Source organism: Diuraphis noxia, unplaced genomic scaffold (genome assembly GCF_037042655.1).
Source record: "Diuraphis noxia isolate RWA-SAM2 unplaced genomic scaffold, SU_Dnox_SAM2 contig0003, whole genome shotgun sequence".
NCBI lineage: Eukaryota > Metazoa > Arthropoda > Insecta > Hemiptera > Aphididae > Diuraphis > Diuraphis noxia.
The window spans coordinates 31,288,656-31,294,655 of NW_028301713.1; positions in this window are offsets into that span (position 1 = coordinate 31,288,656).

A 6,000-nucleotide genomic window follows, 5' to 3' on the forward strand; every position below is an offset into this window, starting at 1 on the left:
TTCATTCTAAAATATTGGACACCGTTGAATGCTCATTATTATAGGTAGGTATTGTTTAAATTAAAAATAACAAAAGATAATTTAATATTCTAAACTATTGATGCGCTCATTGATATATGGATAGGTGTATAGTTAATATAGGGCATAATATTTTAGAAGTATTGTTTTAAGTTCATTGAACATATTAATAAGAATAATAATTTTGGATATTTTATTTTTCCCAAATATTTATTGAAAGTTACCTTTTTGACTTATTCATACCGAATATCTAAACAGACATTTTCGAATATTGATACCAAAACTAACCATTTGGTTAGTGGTCATTGGGGTCTTGATGTATATTAAAAGTTTCCAAGTAGGTACATACGTTGTAGGTACGTATCTACCTATAGTACCTACCACTTTAATATTGTATTGATAACAATTTTAATTATTATAAGTGAACAATCTGCAGAAAATTGAATTTTAAGTTTCCAAAGTAATCCTTATTATAATAATATATACAATAACATTTTTTATAATAATATTTGAATTTCAAATCTTGACAAAATTCGTCACTCATTGTTTTTTTTAGTTTTCCTAGTATCTTTGAAAATTATTAAGAATTTTTAACTAAAATAAGGATAAACGAAAATTTATATACGAAACCTGTTTTTGACAAAATAGAATTCATTTTTTTGGTATATATCGAATACTAAAAAGCGGGAAAGTGGATGTCGCTCTGCTGTACAGTAGGTTACAAGTGGGTTACTGTAATGGATGGAATTAAATTTGAATCCAATGATATTATATCATTGTATACGAAAAACTATTCTGAGCGAAAACGGTTTATCTGTCTAGGATATATTTTAGATTATTGAACATTTTCAAATCTTAGATTTAAAAAGAAAAATGTTTATGTTGTCAAAATTCAAACTTTGAATGCTTATAAAAAAAAATTGTGACTATGAATTTATTTTATTTTTCAACTGCTATTGTAACAATATGTTAAGAGCCTTGTATTCAATTTTTAAGGTTTTCTATCCAACAAATAAATTTGTATCGATATTAATTTAAAAAAAACTAATAATGATCGAAAATTGCATATTGCCTATGAATAGTTCGACTTAGGTCGAACATTTTTGAAAATTGCATGGTGGATAGAAAATACTTATATAAATATGCGAAGAAAATTTTATGTATCGATGGTCATTTGTTTTATAGTGACATAATCAAAAACCAAAATCGATTTTGTCGAAAATTGATTATGCGTAAAAATTCCTGTTTTTTCCTTAATTTTTAGTTTGTTTATCCCGATTATTAAGAAAAATATTGATATATGATATTGATAAATTTTTACTTTTAACCTCCATAAGGACCAACTAGGTTCACTTTCTGATCTAAGAAGGTACTGAAGTCGAAAGTCGAAGCATTTTTACTGCCCCAAAACGTGATGACAGACACAAAAAAAACAACACACACATCGCTCCACTCAGAATCTAAAATGTAGATATCTAAATAATTTAAAAATCTTTCTGAGGTATTTATGGCAAGAAAAAATTTCAATTATTTTAGTTTTTTTTTTAAATTATCACCGATAAATAATTTTTCGATCGTTGAATAAGTTTAAAATTTTTAATTGTTTCTTTTTATATCTAAAATTTTAATATTTAATACTAAATATCTTATAGGCTCATAAGTTTGTCTGCTGTAACCAAACAATTTATATGTTTTGACAGTTAAGACGTCATAAAAAACGTATGTCGGAAAATTCTATATTGTTTTTAAAACATTCAATTTGTTATATCTACGACTATCGGACTATCTTCAAAATATTTAAATTACGATGCTTAAAAATACAAGTTTTAAAACTTGACTTTAAAAGGGTTTTTATCAGTATATACGTATACTTGTCTTGGTATTTGGTAGCATATTCTTCATCAATATCTTTTTAATGTTTACTCATTGGTAACATTTTAAACAAGTCAAAATCATCAATTTCTGAATGTATGCAATAAAAATTATTTAACAACTTATTGTCATACAATTATTACACAAAATATGATTACTCTGCAACTAAACATAGATTTGAGATAGTATTTATTTTGTTGTAGTTTTTATGAGAACCGACTTTCACAAACCTTACTACCATATATGTTGCAATTATATTAAAACTAATCGTATTTTTTAAATCGAATAAATACTTTATATAATATTATAATACATTTATAGTATATAGCATACCTATAAGGTGTATTGATAGTGCCTGTAGTGCATTGTTATAATATTGATAAGAGTTTAAATAATAAAACAAAATAGAGACAAATTAATTCCAATCATTAAATGCATTTTACTATGTGGTTACCAGGAAATTATTTTAAGAGGTAATATGAAAGAGGCATGGACCCTCCTCATACAAAATTCTTAGCTACGGCCCTGCACTACCCTTATATCGTACAGTTGGATAGAATCAAGTTTAGAACGCCAAAAATATATTTTTATATCCTATATAATATATATATTATATATAATATATTATTAGCTATATTCGGTGGGTAGGAATTAGCAATGACAATAATGTATTTAAAAATATAATTTTTTTTTAGATCCCTGTTGTCCCTGTATAGTCTATACTAGTCATTCGTAATATAAAGACAACAGATTACAGATATAAAGCCATACAGTCATATATAGATACATGATAATAGATATGCTGTGATTTGTATATTATGATCCATCCATATACCATTATCACTCCTACTTATAACGATTTTGTGAGTCATCAATAATAGTGAAAACAGTATTTGACCTTTTCCTGCAACATTTTCCGACAAGTCACAAATTATATTAAAGATTTAGTAAAATAATCATACCAAGCAGAAAATAATTTTTACTTAATCAAATATCGATGAAAATATGTGTAGGTAGTTATTTTGTGACTTACCCTATCCACTCCCTCCGGAAAAAAAACATCTCTGCTAATACATATCTATTCCTGCATTAAAGATTTTAATTCATATGTTTATCATATAACCTGACTTTGTCCGGAAAAAAATGAACAAACATAAAATACGGATGTATACAGTTCTGTACCTATCTATCTTAGTTCAATTGGAAATTGGCGTCGGTATACCCTGCTTTGTGAAATAATTTGAATTTTGATCGAGCATTGGGCATAATTCACCAGTGACGGATTGGATATAGGTATCTTAGAATATTTTTAGCAACTGGTCGATGTGTCGGTCGATTTTTTTTTTTAATTGTATTTTTGTAACTAACGGAAACCTTAGTATATTATATAAAGAATAAAATCATTCAATTTCGTTAGCTAAAACGAAATGCATATGTAAACCACCCGCCTATATATAATAGCAATCTATTTAGCGATGGAAAACCATAGCAATGAACACTTCCCAAGTCTCAAGACTCAAGTAATATGTGTGTTCAATAAGGTGTAATTGGTTTAATGGTTTCTAAATCTATAAGCCCCACACGGCCACACAAATGACCATTTAAATTCATATGATATATAAACATATAATATATGTATACAGTGTATTCGCTAATTTAGGGAACACTGATTTCTCGGCAGGATTATTTCGGAATAAATCGATTTTTTTGTAAGCTAGTGGTATATGAATATACATTTTCAGATAAATTAAAAATTTTTACCATCTAGGTACGCGCATGCACAATACAACTTGCATTTTGTAAATGGCAACCGGTATTTTCGATACCAAATTCGGATAGACTGAATTTATTTAAGTCATTTTGACCGATTAACCATGGCTCTAAAACAAGAATTGACTGAATGAGAGCCAATCATGTCCTTAAAAAATATGGTCCTATATTTTTAGTTTTATAATTTTCTTATAATTTAGTTATAATATATTAATATCACCCTGCTCTTTTCCTATAATTTATTGTACATAATATCTGTGAACTAGTATGTGATTAAAATATATTATATCATCATTCATCATATAATATCTGTGTAGCTAAAAAGTCGTATTTAAGATATAAGTAATGTTTGCGAGGGGTGGAGTGTGTGAGGGCAATAGCCTCCCTACAGGTCTGTGCTAACTGCTAAGTAATAATCGTGCACTTGGAACGCAGTTTTTAAATCGTTGGATTGAGCTCATCCACTTAATTTTTCCCAATACGGGAACTGGTCTCAAAAAAAAAAATGACTCGACGTTATTTGGAGTTTGGACCATTGATAAATTATAAATAATTATCTATACATAACTATATGAATATGATTATTTATTGGAAAAATATGAACATTAATAGATATAACAAATAAGTATACATTGTAATAATGACAAATGACAATGCCAGTTGTTTACCAATCAGTTTGTAAATCAGAGTATACATATTAATTAGTATAATCGTTATTATTACAATAATAAGTCAAGGATACATCTAAATTCTAAATTGAATATTGTAATAGTATAAAAAATACTTAATAGTATTATAATACCTATTGAATTGGCTATTGAACAGTTTAGCTTGTAAAACTATTTATGGTATCTAGTATATTATAATCTAATACCTATACAATATTATACAATATTATACTATGCATAAATACGTACCGTAATATTGGCTACATTTAATATTATATTATTTATTGTTATGTACATATAATAGCAGTTTACGACTTTTTGGACGTACCTATAAGGATTTTTTCCAACTTCAAACACCCGCTCAATATAATACCTACCTATTCCTATATTATAATTAGATATTTATGTAACTAGTTTTTTTTTTTTAGATATTTTAATTGAAAACATAGGAGTACATGACATACAATATTGTTCCGTTTTACCACAATCATCATGAAATAACTAAATTTTGTACTTTTATAATGTTTATTACAATTTCGAGTTTGACCACATTATCGTGACTCGTCACTCGCGAGCCACCAACAATCGGCAACCACCACTATTATTACGTATATTTATATTATTATTTGTCCACGACAACGCCGACGCGTGTTTTTTAGGTCAGCTATAATCCTACCACTGCATGTTGCCGTGTGTCTATAATATACCATATTATGGTGTTAAAACCGCGGAACATGACATAACCCAAGAGTCGAATTTCTGAATATAACAGTATTTATACTCTAATAATAACTTCTACATAGGTATATTACTACAATTGAAGGTTTGCAGTATATATATGTGTATATAGGTATACCTATATCTACCTAAACACTGAACATTGCAGGCGTCTGGCGTCTGGCAGTGTCTCTGTTTCTGTCGTCAGGTCGAAAATCGTTATGTGTGCCACTACCATTCCATTTTGTGTGTTAGAATAACGAAATGTTTACGGCACGTTAATAATATTATAATAACGATATATGACGCCACCGTGGTCGGACTAAATTTGGCCAGAGGTGTGAAAACTATTATGTGTGGAATGCAGAGGTTCTCAAACTTTTTTTTATCACCTACCACAATAATATTATAGGTACATATCCACATGTGTATTACGTTATTTACGATTTAATAAATTATTTGCGTGTACTAAGTACCACTTACAATAACATGAATTTTTCAAAATAATAAACCAGTAAAATATTAAGTACTAATTATTACTATAATGTTTAATTTATCCTTAATCTGTTAAGTTTAATGTTACTTTTACTCATAAAACAGTTATTATATTTGTCGTTTAATTTATCGTTTTGCAACAGGATTACCACAAATTTATAAATATTTTTATGTAAACACAATCTTTTATTTATTCCCTATTGTACTATATGTTATATTGGCGCAGGTCAATTGTAATATTACATTACTGCAGGCACACGGGTATCACAGTTTGAGCACCTCTATTTCAGTGTGTATAATCAGCGAAAAAATTGGACAAAACAAGGTAGGAGGTGTTGAATTACCTGTCCTGTTGTTCCGTGCGTTGATATAGGAATATCGAATAGGTACATACCTATTATTTATATAATAAATAACAACAAAAAATAAAATAAACGTTAATTTACCGATTTTATACGAT